A 14994-nucleotide genomic window follows, 5' to 3' on the forward strand; every position below is an offset into this window, starting at 1 on the left:
AAAAAATGCATATCAAAAACACATATGCGTTTTTGATGCGTGCGTTTTCTGAAACGCTGGTTTTGTTGCTTAATCTTCAAAATCCCTAAAAAATTGTTGGGCAGAAACTGCTGTCTTGCCTAGAGCTTTATTTCCACAGATGAGCACAAATTTTTGTGTAATTGTAATTTTGCATCGTAGTTCGCAATGACAATGCAAAATCGTTATGCAAAATTTGGGGGAAAATCTTAATGAATTTTGTTTGTAAACATAATCAGGAACCGTAATTTTCTCATAATTTTGTGTAATTTTCTCATAATTTCATGCCAACTTAAGCGGTTACATACATGTTATATTGCTATGTATGTTAAAGGGAACCAGAGACGCCGGACATATAAAAAGAAAAAAGATTTCATACATACCTGGGGCTTCTTCCAGCCCCATAAGCCTGGATTGCTCCCACGCCGCCATCCTCCGCTTCCTGGATCCGCCGGTACCGGGTCCCGTCACTTGTCCGCATCACAGGGGCTCCCAGCATACCCTTACGCGTGCGGCTGCGCAGTATGCAGCCGCACGCGTAAGGGTATGCTGGGAGCCCCTGTGAATTGCAGACAATTGGCCGCGTGCTGACACCGACTGGCCGAAACTACGGGATCCAGAACCGGCTGATCCAGGAAGCGGAGGACGGCGGCGTGGGAGTGATCCGTGCGTATGGGGCTGGAGGAAGCCCCAGGTATGTATAAAATCTTTATTCTGGCGTCTCTGGTTCCCTTTAAGGAGAAGAGTGTAAACAAGTCAAAAAAATAATTTTTCAAAAAGAGTAAAGAGTAGTTTTTAGAAAATGTATTTTAAAAATGTAAAGGAATTTTTTTATTTAAACTTAGAACTACAGTTTAAAAAACGTTTTTCCTTTGCATTTTTAAAAGATTTTCTCAAAAACGACAGTCTTTTTGAAAAATGTTTTAACTTATTCCCGCTTTTTTCCTTAAAGAGACTCTGAAGTCTCGTAAAAATCATGTTTTTATTTAAAAAATGTGTTTAACATTATTGCCCTACCTAAACCGTCGCATCCCCGCCGCTGTAATCTAACTAAATCCCCCATAACTCCCCGGGGGCAATCCGGGCAGCGATTCTGTGAGAGGCAGAGCTATGAGCCGCAGCTCTGCCTCTCAGCGCGTCTGTCAGCCCAGATCGCCGCCTCTCCCCCGCCCCTCTCAGTCTTTCTTCGCTGAGAGGGGCCGGGGAGAGGCGGAGATCCGCCGCTGATAGACGGCGCATGGAGGCAGAGCTGCGGCTCATAGCTCTGCCTCCAACAGCAGCAAAATCCACGACCAAGAAAGTCGTGGATTTTGCGGGGGAGACGGAGGGGGGAGTTAGGGAGGATTTAGTTAGATTTCAGCGGCGGGGATGCGGCGGTTTAGGTATGGCAGACATGTTAAACACATTTTTTAAATAAAAACATGATTTTTACGAGACTTCAGTGTCTCTTTAAAGGAATCATCAGGCAAAAAATTAAAAATCAGCGTTACTCACCTGGGGCTTTCTCCAGCATCTTGCAGCTGACATTCCCACGCTGACCGCTGCCAGGGCTGGCCCGCTCATGAGGCGGGGTGAAACATTTGGCTCAGGTGGCACTTCTGGAGGGGCGGCACTCGCCTGTCTGTGGTTGCGGGGGGCCGGCCGCCGAGCTGGAGGGGTAGTGGGCAGGAAGGGGGTATTGGGCCTAGCGATGGGGAGGGGGGTCAGACCCCCCCCTCCCTCACCTGGGTCCCCCATCTGCGCTCCCTCTCCAGCTTTAAAAAGTTAAGGGAAGAAGGTAGAAAACCGCTCACCCCAGAAAGAGCAGTGCCAGACCAGGATAGCTAGTCCTGAGGTATACTTGAAAACGAAAGAGGTCCGCACGAGTGTTGACTTTTTGGATACGTCCATGAATAAAGATATAGGATTTTAGGAGCATCGTGCGGACCTCTTTCGTTTTTAAAAAGTTAAGTAGCAGCCACTACTAGTAAGAGGCAACGGGCGGGGATCACTCCACCGGAAGCCCGAGCGGAGAGACGCTACTGTACATGTGCACACGTCAACAGGCCGCTGACAAGGAACAATTTTAGTGACAATATCATGTATGGGAGCTGTGCTACTAACTGCTAAAATCTGCATGCAAAATTACATGAAAAAATGTTTGTGAAATTACGAATGAATTACACAAAATCAATTGACTGTACAAACTGCACAAACCGTGGGCAGCACGGTGGCGTAGCCGTAGTGGTTAGTGCTCTTGCCTTGCAGCAATGGGTCCCCGGTTTGAATCTCAGCCAGGTCAATATCTGCAAAGAGTTTCTATGTTTTTCCCGTGTCTGCGGGGGTTTCCTCCCGGCACTCTGGTTTCCTCCCAAAAAACATACAGATAAGTTAATTGGCTTCCCCCTAAATTGGCCCTAGACTATGATACTACCTGATAGATAGACTAGATTGTGAGCCCCTCTGAGGGACGGTTAAGTGACAAGAAAATATACTCTGTACAGCGCTGCAGAAGATGTCGTGCTATATAAATCTCACTAATATTATAAATATGAAAGTTTGGATGTTTGTTACTCAATCATGCTACAATGGCTGAATGGATTTGAATGAAATTTGGCACACACATTGTACATTACCGGGAATAACATATAGGATAGTTTTTATCTCCATAACCAAAAAGTGAGCAGAGACAAATACAAATTTCACTGGGAAAATGTAAACTGCAGCCATTCTCACATTGTTACTGGCAGGATTCTCAAACTTTGCACAGTTGGTCACTGGGTGACTGGGATTAATATTCAGAAAAGTGGATGGAGTTTAGAAAAGCCAATCAAAATTCACCTATTGACTTTCAAGGGGAATATTTAATTGCTGCCATTCTTGCACTGTTAATGGCACAAGCCTCAAACCTGGTACAGTTGGTCATTGGGTCACTGGGGTTCAAATTCAGAAAAGGGGGTGAAGCCACAAACAGCCAATCAGATTTGTTTCATTTCAATGCAAATTATTGATGCCAAAGACCACAAAGCTCACCAACTTGGTCATTGAGTAATTGTGTGTTAGGGTTAGAAAATGTGGGCGCAACCAACACCAGCCAAATACATACCCGGGCAACGCCGGGCAATCAGCTAGTAATAAATAAATAAATATATAAATCACTGATTACGTATGGCTGAAACTCTGCGTAATCTTAATTAGCAGATTACGATCATTCCTACCTACAGTATTTCATCTTAATCCATTTCTGCATCCACATACTGGTTAATAGTTTAATTGTTATATAACTTCCTTGTCATTCCACCGCTCCCTATAAACACATCTGCAGCTATGAAGCTACAGAGATGTCCATCTGCTTTTTCTGTCTTCCCTCTTTACACCCAAATCTGTAACTGCAACCCCCTATAAAGTTTCCTGCACCCCCCCCCCCCCCCCTCCCTTCTCTCTGCATTCCTCCCCCTCCTCCTCTATAGCACAGTCCCCAGAGGCGAGTTACTTTATATGAACACGAGAACTTTGGCCTTTTTGGATGAACTTTATTGCAAATATCCCAGATTGTCTGAACAGCTGATGGAATCATTTACAGTAACACAGCAGCAAGTTGTAAATCTGGGTTTGTCCTTCAGCGAATTAACAAGGAATTACTTCCAAGTCCTCCAGTATGTGAAATAGGTACAAGAGGAAAGGGGGCATTTGGGAGCAATTTTTTCTTTTTAAAATAATAGCAGGATTTGGCAATTGCTAACATCATGTGCCTGACTGTGATTTTACTGACAGGCCAACTTAAAAGGACACTGAAAAATGTGCGGTAAGTGGATTAAGGAAAAGGGGAAAAGACATTCATCATTATTTAAAAAATCCCTATTAACATTTTTTTTTAACCTTGGATTGAGAGAGTTCCTGAAGTGCTGGTAAATAATGATGGATACATTTCACTTGCTTATCTCTTTTGTTTACTGTATCAAATCCCTTTCACTCTTCCTCTCAAATCTGAAGGCAGCGTGAACCATGAGGGGAGGGGGAATTCCCTCACAGTGCATCTGTTAACCCTGTGTGTAAGAAAGCTCTCAGCAGCTGCCTGTGTCTTTGAGCAGTCTGCATGAGAGCAGAGAAAATGTAACTTGTTATAAACATTTGTAATTGTGTGTGAAACCTGACCTGACACCACAGCTTTTCATATTTTTTTTTTTTTTGCTTTTTAAGAGAAAATACTCTGTAGTATGATATGCAAAAAAACAACACTGGCTGTGCATTGGAACAGTCACCCCTTTTAAGAATGATTTGTTCCAATAGAGCTAAATCCGACACACAATGAATTAAAGCTTTTGCCTCTGATATTTAACATGAAAAGGAGGACATTTTTTCCACAGCTACTTAGACATTATATGTAAACTGTCATTTTAGAACACTTGGGCATTGATAGTGCTCTTTTAAGTAGCGCACTGAGATAGGCAGGGCCGGCGCTTCTTACAGGTAACTGGGCAATTTCCCCAGGGCTGGCTGTATGGGTACCCAATTTCCCCCCATCCTTTATGGCTTTACGGTGCCCCTTCCTCCAGTCTGGTCTGCTCTCATAACTTCCTCAGTCCTGCTTGTTCTGTTCTTCCAACACCACTGAAATTCCGATTTCCGCCAATGTTGATTACCGATTCCGTAGATTTCTGAGGGGTCTTTTTTGATTATTTTTTGCATTGTCAGATTGGCCAAATACTTCCGAGTTGACTCTGACTCTTTAAAGGACAACTGAAGTGAGATGAATATGGAGACTGACATATGCATTTCCTATTAAACAATACCATTTGCCTCGCAGCCCTGCTCGTCTATTTGGCTGCAGTAGTGCCTGAATCACACCAGAAACCAGCATGCAGCTAATCTCATCAGATCTGACAATAATGTCAGAACCACCTGATCTGCTGCATGCTTGTTCAGGGTCTATGGCTAAAAGTATTAGAGGCAGAGGATCAGCAGGATAGCCAGGCAACTGGTATTGCTTAAAAGGAGATAAATATGGCAGCCTCCACATTACTCAGTTGTCTTTTAAAGACTGTAGCAGGGTTTAGAGGCAGAACTAAAAGCCACATTACAGTGTCAGATGAGGTCAAAATGCCAAACAACCCAATGCTACTTACGTGTACAGAAAACCACAACATGGCCTCTTCACCACAATAGCAAATACCGGCAGATGCGGGGGTGGGGTTTATTGACACAGATGGGACATATGTATAGGAGAGTAGCACACCTGTCAGGTAATGTGAGGTTGTTTGAGAGATGAAAATAAAGTTCCAGCGAGGCGTGTCTGCCTTATTTAGGTGGCATTATGCTTTCCACTTATCTGTGAGTTCGCTTAAAGCAGCAGGGACAGCCATACTATCCCAGGACAAAAGAACACATATATAAGTAGATAAATACTTGTTCTACTTACATAACAAGTAAATAAAGAGAAAACCGTTCCAGGAAGTTTCCATCTTTACTGCCTCTGACTGAAGCCAATCCTGATTTCATTTCCTCCCTTCCTCTTTTTTTTTCCACTAGAAACTGCGCTGTCATATCTAGCTAGCTTTCAGCAGCTTCTGCAGAGGGGTGCGGTGTATTTCTCTTCTCAGCCCCCTGTCACACCAAACTGCTCTCAGCCAATCAGTGAGGAGCAAGAATGTGGGAGAGGAGATAACAAGCTTACCTCTTCTCGGCAATGCACCAGAAAGGCTGACTGAGATAAGATTCATTACAGCAGACACATTTATGATTATATTGGAATGCTTGCCATGCAGACCGCATGTAGACTACATAATAAACAGAGCAGTGGGTAGAGGTGGAGGGCGGCCAAACTGCAGTGCTGGAACTGATAGACTTGTAGGACCCGGAAGAAACCCCATGTAAATAAAGCTTAACTTTTCTTTATTTCATCTCAGATATCTTTTAACCTATTTTGGTTCCTGGACGTAGAAACTACGTCCAGGAACCATGCACGCTATCGCGCGCGTGCACGCGCGCTCCCGGCCCGCGGTTCGTTAGCCAGGCAATCAGTGAATCGGGCTATGGTGCCCGATCACTGATTCCTCTCCCCCGCTGAAAAAGCTCTTGAAAGCTGCGCTTTTTCTGGCTGTTGCCTCCCCCATGCGTCACTCTAAGCGTGAGTTACGCTTAGAGTGAGGTCATGTAAACAAACTCATGGCCGCCATCTTGTGGCCAAAAAGTAAAGCTACAGCTAAAAGTAAAAAAAATTAAAATCAACACACAATTACAATATAAAACAATTGTTTACCTCCCACCCTCCCAAAAATACCCAAATAAAATGTTTAATATAAAAAAAAACATTACAATAATTAAAAAAAATGTAAATATTTACCTAAGGGTCTAAACTTTTTAAATATCAATGTAAAGATGAAATATTTCTATATTTTTTTTATTTTAAACTTGTAAATAGTGATAGATGCAAAACGGAAAAAATGCACCTTTATTTCCAAATAAAATATTGTCGTCATACATTGTGATAGGGACATAATTTTAACGGTGTAATAACCGGGACATATGAGCAAATACAATACGTGAGTTTTAATTATGGAGGCATGTATTATTTTAAAACTATAATGGCTGAAAACTGAAAAATAATGATTTTTTTCCATTTTTTTCTTATTTTTCCTGTTAAAATGCATTTACAGTAAAGTGGCTCTTAGGCCCGGTTCACATTAGCGTTCGCTATCCGGATTTTCCGGATCAGATCCGGACCGCATACTGTACAAACGGAACGTACGTTCCGCATAGCAATGTAAAGTCTATGCGGACGTTCACACGCGTCCGTTCCGTACGTACCGGAGCCGGATCAGATCCGGACTCTTTTCCAACATGCGCTATTTTTTGGGTCCGGATCTCCGGCCCACGCACCCGGACCGGAGCCAGACCTGAGCCTGACAGCACCATCCGGAACACAGAAACCAATGGGAAACGGAAGGCACAGAACACACTGCCTACAAAAACCTGACGTTCTACCCCACTTCCTATGCGTATCCAAGCGGCCATTTCGGATGGGGACACATGGGCCAAGCATGTCTGGAGTGGAGCAGCAGTGACAGACGTGCTGGAGCTGTTTGGCAGAATTTCTGGAGGTGAGGCCTACAGCGGAGGAACCTGATTCTACAGGTGCACCTTCTGCTGACCCCAACATTTTTTTCTTAAAATTTCGCTATTTTTTGCCCACGGATCCGGATGGCAGCCTGATGCATGCCTGATGCAAACGGTCCGGATCGGAACCGTACGGTTCTGATCAGGATCAGGTCAGGATCCGGTCCGTTTACCTGCCAAAACGCAAGTGTGAATGGGGCCTAAGCTTTAAAATGTACCCCCCAAAGAAAGCCTAATTGGTGGTGGAAAAAACAAGATATAGATCAGTTCATTGTGATAAGTAGTGATAAAGTTATAGGCTAATCAATGGGAGGTGAACATTTCTCACGTGAAAACGACGGAACGCAAATGGGTTAAGGTGTGTGTGAAATTGGATCATTAGTGGCCACCTTTAGTCCTATTTTGGTTGAGAGTGGCGCAGTCAGTCCTCCCCTATGTGTACAACATGAGAGAGCGCTGGGAGTATGACAATAGCTAGGAAACACGCCTGCAGGCTCTGGGCCCTCATAAAACATGAAGAGGCTGATAAGCATCTCCCAGTAATCTGAGTCCTGCTGGCTTCCTCAGCAACCCCATCCTGTGCAGACATCCAGCAGCTGCTGTGTGCTCTGTCCTCCCGCTCACACCATTCTCTTCAAGGGAACCTGTCACCGCAGCAGAGCTCTGGCCAAACTGTCAGGCTGGATTCACTGTGATGTTTGGTGGATCAGACAATGGACATCTTCCAGATATCGTACATTCACCTGTTCCACCACCTTGCGCCACTAGATACTGGACAAGATTTCATCAGCAACCTGATATCAGTCTCACTGCCATCTTCAATAGGTGCCTCCAAGATACAGGAACTAAAGAAAACCTGTGTCATTGAACAAAACAAAACAAACAGTCAGGGCTGGATTTACCATAAGGCACTGTAGGCACATGCCTACAGGCATCTAATGATGGGAAGGCAGCTCACTCTTCTCCCCAAGTGCCTCCCTGACTCCTTCCATATGCAGAGTCCCCTCAGTCCCCTCCCTTCAGTCACCTCTAGCTACCTAATACTTTAAAACACCTTTAGCTACTTAAAGTGAACTAAGCAGCTCCTGGCTTCAAATAGCTGCAAGGGCTGCCATTGTTCAGAAGCACAACCCCTGCTGTTTTACAACTAGCATTGTCCAGGCTAGGTGTGAAATTCTTCAACTGTAAGGCCTGGTGCACACCAAAAACCGCTAGCAGATCCGCAAAATGCTAGCAGATTTTGAAACGCTTTTTCTTATTTTTCTATGGCGTTTTGCTAGCGTTTTGCAGATTGCTGCAGCGGATTTCAGTATAGTACATTTCATATATTGTTACAGTAAAGCTGTTACTGAACAGCTTCTGTAACAAAAACGCCGGCAAAACCGCTCTGAACAATAGAGCGGTTTGCGTTTTTCCTATACTTAACATTGAGGCAGAAACGCATCCGAAATCCAAAAAATGCCTCACCCCGGCATTTTTCGTTTCTGCAAAACGCCTCCCGCTCTGGTGTGCACCACCCCATTGAGATACATTGACCAAGCGGATCCGCAGCCGCAAGCGGCTGCAGAAACGCTGAAAAAGCCGCTCGGTGTGCACCAGCCCTAACTGATGTTTTCTGTTTGAAGTACAATGGGGGTTTGTTTGTGGTCAGTTAAGTCTAATGAGGTGATTTCTTATCTGTGTTCCACAATCTCCTGCTCAGCAACCGCAGGTCCTCTACGGACGGACAAAGTGGCTATTTTAACCCTTAGATGTAAAAAAAATGAGGTAAATTGAAAGTTTTTTTTAATAAACCACATTTTTAGAATGCATTTTTAATTTGCTATAGAGCTGCTCTGGGTGTTAAAAATGATGCTCGGTTCACTTTAAAGAGAAACCGTACACAAGAATTGAACTTCATCCCAGTCAGTAGCTGATACCCCCTTTTCCCATGAGAAATCTATTCCTTTTCTCAAAAAGATCATCAGGGGGCTCTGTATGGCTGATTTTGTGGTAAAACCCCTCCCACAGTGTGATGTCAGCGCCTCACAGCACGGAGGTACTGAAATCACACTGTGGGAGCCTTGTTGCATTGTGGGAAATGCAGCTGTTTCCAAGTGCCAAAAAAAAAAGCAAGCAGTATCTCCTTCCAGTGACATCATCTGCCAGCAGTAAAAATGTCACCATGTGATATGTGGGCAGCACGGTGGCATAGTGGTTAGCATCTGCAAGGAGTTTGTATGTTTTCCCCATGCCTGTGTGGGTTTCCTCCAGGCATTCTGGTTGCCTCCCGCACCCCAAAAAACATACAGATAAGTTAAATGGCATACATAGACATATGACATAAAGATACATACATAGACATATGACAATGGTAGGGATTAGATTGTGAGCTCCTTTCAGGGGCAGTTAGTGACAAGACAATATATATGCTGTACAGCGCTGCGTAAGATGTCGGTGCTATATAAATACTAAGTAATAATAATGTGATAAATGTCTGATTGTAAATCAGGGAGAGGTAAGATTTTGCAATGAGCAAACACTAACTAAATCATTTATATGTAATTATTGTAAAAATGAAGCACTTTTTTATTACATTATTTTCAATAGCGTTCCTCTTTAATACTGAGGATAGCTCTGGCTACCTAATACTAAGGGGCACCTATCAGTGGTGTAGCTAAGGAGCTGTGGGCCCCGGTGCAAGTTTTACATTGGGGCCCCCCAAGCACTCTATACATAGCAATTGATACGGCGCACCAATGGCAACTACAGTGTCAGAGGTGCAAGAAGGGGATGGGGAACAGCTTGTTAATGATTACCACTATGCAAAGTATCTATAGAAGTGATAATTATGAGCACAGGACCAATAGAGAGCTAATACTGTGGTTGAGGGAGGGCCCCTCTGGCCCAAGGGCCCCGATGCGATCGCTCCCTTTGCACCCCCTATTGCTACGCCCCTGGCACCTATAATGGGCAAGGGAAGTAAGGGAGAAGTGACAGCTGGGACAGCCAGCACATTTGCGTTGCGGTTCAGCTGGGGTTTGTAGGATCATGGAGGGTGAAGTTGAGGGTGCCAGGACATCTGTGCCTATAGGCTGCTGCAGAGGCGGGACAAGGTCCTTCAGCACCCAAGGCTGAGACAACAATGTGCGCCCCTCCATCCTTCCCACTCCAGCCGTCACATACGGATTGCTATTAGACTAATAGGTGCCCCAGGCCCCCCCCCCCCCCAACACCTTAATCTCTAGTTATCTGGCTTGCAGTCACTGTCATGTATCCCCTTTTCTTATTTCTTACTGCTTCAAACACAATTGGGAATGACAACTGAATGAATTGTGCGCCCCCTCCTACACTGCGCCCTGAGGCTGGAGCCTCTCCAGCCTATGCCTCAGCCTGGCCCTGGGCTGCTGTGATGTACATCTGGGCCTGGAAACAGAAGATACTTACCTCGGTAGAGGGAAGTCTCTGGTTCCTCCAAAAGCGTTCCCCACAAACCTCCCCCTTACCCTCACCCTTCCTCTCCCCTACCCTACCCCTGTGGCTGGATAGTGTACTGATTAAGGGCTCTGCCTCTGACACAGGAGACCTGGGTTCGCATCTCAGCTCTTATTGTTCAGTAAGCCTAAACCTGCTCAGTAGGAGACCTTGGGCAAAACTCCCTAACACTGCTACTGCCTACTGAGCACCCCCTAGTGGCTGCAGCTCAAGCGCTTTGAGTCTGACAGGAGAAAAGCACAATATAAACGTTAATTGTCTTGTCTCCACCTCGCCATTCCAGACCTGGAACACCTGAAGCTTGTGGCTGTGCTACCGTACAAGAACGAGTGCAGGCGCAGGATGGCTTGTACCTGCACAGTAGCACAGTGGGAAGCCTCTGGATCCTAAAGAGGCTTCCCCCTGTCCTCCCCAGTAGAAGGGATCCAGTGCTAGTATTCCCCCCCACCGAAGATCTCCTTGTCAGCGTATACACATGTGCAGTAGTGGCTCTCCGCTCGGGCTCTGGCGGAAACAGCCGAGCCCAATCGGGTCTGCTCTACTGCACAGACACACTGGTGGTACTTGAAAATGTTCATGTGATAAAAGTGGTACAGTTAGTGAATAGGTTGAAAAGCCCTGCTCTATAGAACCCTCAGTCTTCCCTCTCCATCAGGGCCGGTTCTGTCATAAAGCAAGGTTAAACACTTGCATCAGGCGCAGAGATTACAGGGGTAGCATGTTTGTACTGTGAGCGAGGTGAAGAGGTCATCATTGGGGAAAAGCAGCTTGTTGTGCTGTGTGAGGAGTCTGACAGTGAGTGAGGAGGGGAGGCAGGAGAGCAGCAGTGTTTCATTTGAATTAAATGAATCAGAGTAAATTGTTGAATGCTGTGCGATCATTCCAAATTGGGAGGGGGGGGGGGCGCATCCTCACAAGTTTGCCTCAGGCAGCAAACAGTCTAGGACCAGCCCTGCTCTCCATAGGTAAGCGTTTGTTTGTTTTTTTCAATTTACATCGGCTCTAAGTAGCCATGTGTCCCCCAGATACAAACACTAAGTAACTACGTGATACTCAGATATATGAACAGAGTAACCATGTGCTCTCCAGATAAAAGAATTAACTAGCCAATTGCCAACAGATACAAGAAGTAGCCACATGTCCACCAGATTCATGCATCAAGTAACCAGATGCCTCCAGATAAAATAAGAAGATGGTTCTGCTCTGTTAGGTTGAATGTTCTCAACATGGAATTTCCATGGGAGCTAAGATTTGCAATCCACCGCAAATTGGAAGAATTCTGCCGCCTGATAAGAACATCCCGATAACACGGCTGTAAAATCCACCTTTGATCTAATAGTGCGCTATTGAAGAGTTTTATGACTTTGGCTCAGTGTGTGTATTTCTCATAGGAAGGGAGGTGTTTGCTAGCAACCTAAGCTGGGGACATGAACAGAGAAGCATTTCAGAGCAATAAATGTATAAATCTTGTGCACGCAAAACTCAGGAAACGAAACTATAACCCGGGGCAAGGTTATGTTCTGCTGTTACAAAATATGTCGTGTGGGAGCAGCACGAAATCATACCATCTATTGATATTGGTCCAACACCATCTATTGATATTGGTCATCTTAGGCTGGTTTTACCTGAGTTGTGCATTTGCGGTGGGAAGCCCCGCCCTCCCCGCACACCCCTCGCCCAATGACATCCTCCATGCTGGACAGGAAGTATGTCACTGAGATTCCCAAACATCCCCATTGTATTCCCGTTGTTCCGCGCATGTGCACAGAAACACTGCCACTAACCTTTTAAAAGGTATGCATCGCCTATTGACTTACATTACTTCTGACGCCGCAGAAGTCTAGCGGTAACGCACTTTTGTGTTGGCTCGGCAGATTGGGCACTTCCAATGCACCGCGTTGAGTGTGCTAGGCCCCATTGCCTTGCATTTCTGTTGCATCACCCGTTGGTAAAACAGGGTAACACAACGCACACGTGCAAAGCAAGTGTAACAGGGGCCTAAAGTGAAACTTCAGTTTTTGTAGTCTCCAACTACTATATTTTTTGGCATATAAGACTTATAGTATGGCGCATACTATAAGGCGCACCTAGGTTTAGAGGGCAAAAACCAAGGGAAAAAAAAATACTAAACCTGGTGCGTTCATGGTCCAGGAGCGTCTTGTAGATGTTCTCCCCAAATTATTGTGTCCCCCTTGTACTGCCTGTGTCCCTCATGTGTCCCCTTCTGTCCTCATGTGTCCTCTTCTGTCCCCCATGTGTCCCCTTCTGTCCCCCGTTTGTCCTCCTCTGCCCCCCCCCCTATTTGTCCTCCTCTGCCCCTGTTTGTCCTTCTCTGTCCCCGTTTGTCCTCCTCTGCCCCTGTTTGTCCTTCTCTGTCCCCAGTTTGTCCTCCTCTGCCCCGTTTGTACTTCTCTGTCCCCCGTTTGTCCTCCTCTGCCCCTGTTTGTCCTTCTCTGTCTCCAGTTTGTCCTCCTCTGCCCCGTTTGTACTTCTCTGTCCCCCGTTTGTCTTCCTCTGCCCCTGTTTGTCCTCTGTCCCCTGTTTGTCCTCCTCTTCCCCTGCTTGTCTGTCTCTGTCCCCCGTTTGTCCTCCTCTGCCCCCCCCCCGTTTGTCCTCCTCTGCCCCTGTTTGTCTATCTCTGTCCCCCGTTTGTCCTCCTATGCCCCTGTTTGTCCTCCTCTCTCTGCCCCATGTGTTCTCCTCTACCTCCGTGTGTCCTTCTCTGCCCCGTGTGTGCTCCTCTGCTGCCCCCTCCCCCTTGTGTATAAGTAAAACCAGCAGCTCACCTCCTCTGCACCCCCGCCACCTCCGTGTGTCCTCCCTTGCACCCGTGTGTCCTTCTCTCCCACCATGTGTCCTCCTCTGCCCCCGTGTGTGCTTCTCTGCGCCCCGCCCCCCAGTTTTGTTTATACAGTATATCATTTATCATGCATCTTTGATCTCTAACTAACTCAAACTCGTATTTTGCCATTGTCAATTTGGGAGATGTAAAGATATTTTCAAAGTGGAGCTATACAGTAACTTACTCATCCTCAGTATAGGGGAAACCATGAAGAGCTCTAGACTTCTGTGCAGACCTGTTGTATCTTGTGGAAAATATGACCAGGAATACGGTCTGCCAAAATAGCAAATGTTGCTGATTAAACAGTAACTGTAATATCTTTTAATGAAGGGCAACAGATAAGGACTATTGTTTATAAAAGCTCACAATACATTTTATCGGTAGTTAAACATTGAAAGGGTATTAACAACTTCGTTAATTTATTGCAATTCAGCCGGCGGCAATGTAACAATTCAAGCCGCCGGCTTTTTTTTCTGCCTCTCTCTCTCCTCTTATGGGCAGCCGGTGGGGACATGCGTGTCCCCGAGAATCGTTCGTGGCGCCAGGGCAGCAGAGTGGGGAGGCTGCAGACATTGCTTCTGCCAGCACCCGCTCTGCAAGAACGGCAGGATTCCCCTGCCGCGACGAACGACTCCGGGGGGACACGCGTGTCCCCGCCGGCGGCCCATAGGAGAGCGAGAGAGGCGGGGGGAAGGAGGAGAGAGAGGCGGGGGGGGGAGAAGGAGAGAGAGGCAGAGAAAAAGCCGGCGGCTTGAATTGTTACATTGCCGCCGGCTGAATTGCAATAAATTAACGAAGTTGTTATACGTTTGGCCGCTGCGCTGTGGCCAGAAGATACATTAACCTCAGAGGAATCAATCCATTTCTAACATTGGCCGCAGCGCAGCGGCCACTTCGCGCATTGGCCAGCCAGAACCCGAAGTGGCCGGCCAGAACTAGAAGTGGCCAAACTTCGGGTTCTGGCCGTAACATATACATGGAGTATGGCCTTGTATGGAGACTAAAATGACTCACTTGATGTTAATGTGGTGGTTGGTTATTAGAATGCCTGATGATGAAGAGTAAAGATGCATACACATGAAGCATATCACCACATGGATTAGGAGGTGGTCCCTCAAGCAACAGTTCAGGGGCCAGTGCCAAGATGATCCAGCACTTGAGATCTCTAAGCAACGTATCGGTGAGACTGTACAAATGCTAGATTCTCAGTAGAATGGAGCATCACTCAATCTCCCCCGATATGATAAAATGTTCAATTTGATTGGTCGATTGTACAGGAAAATCGAGTAATGAATGGCTACTTTAATAGCTGCTGTATTCCAGATAAAGTTCTCGTCTTATACAGATGAGACTATGCTCTGTAAATAGCTTGGGTTGTGGTGGCCACCGTGTCCTCACTCATGTTTCAGTGGAAGTGAAGACGTCATTGTATGTTCAGTGTCTCTTAATGACCTGCTCTCATAATGACAGTATGACACCGGTTGCTAACCTGAGCCGGTACAGTTAACAGAGCAAGATCGAAGAATTAAAGTCCACATGTTAAGCTACATTACAATGCTGTACAG

Source organism: Hyperolius riggenbachi, chromosome 6 (genome assembly GCF_040937935.1).
Source record: "Hyperolius riggenbachi isolate aHypRig1 chromosome 6, aHypRig1.pri, whole genome shotgun sequence".
In the NCBI taxonomy this organism is placed as follows: domain Eukaryota; kingdom Metazoa; phylum Chordata; class Amphibia; order Anura; family Hyperoliidae; genus Hyperolius; species Hyperolius riggenbachi.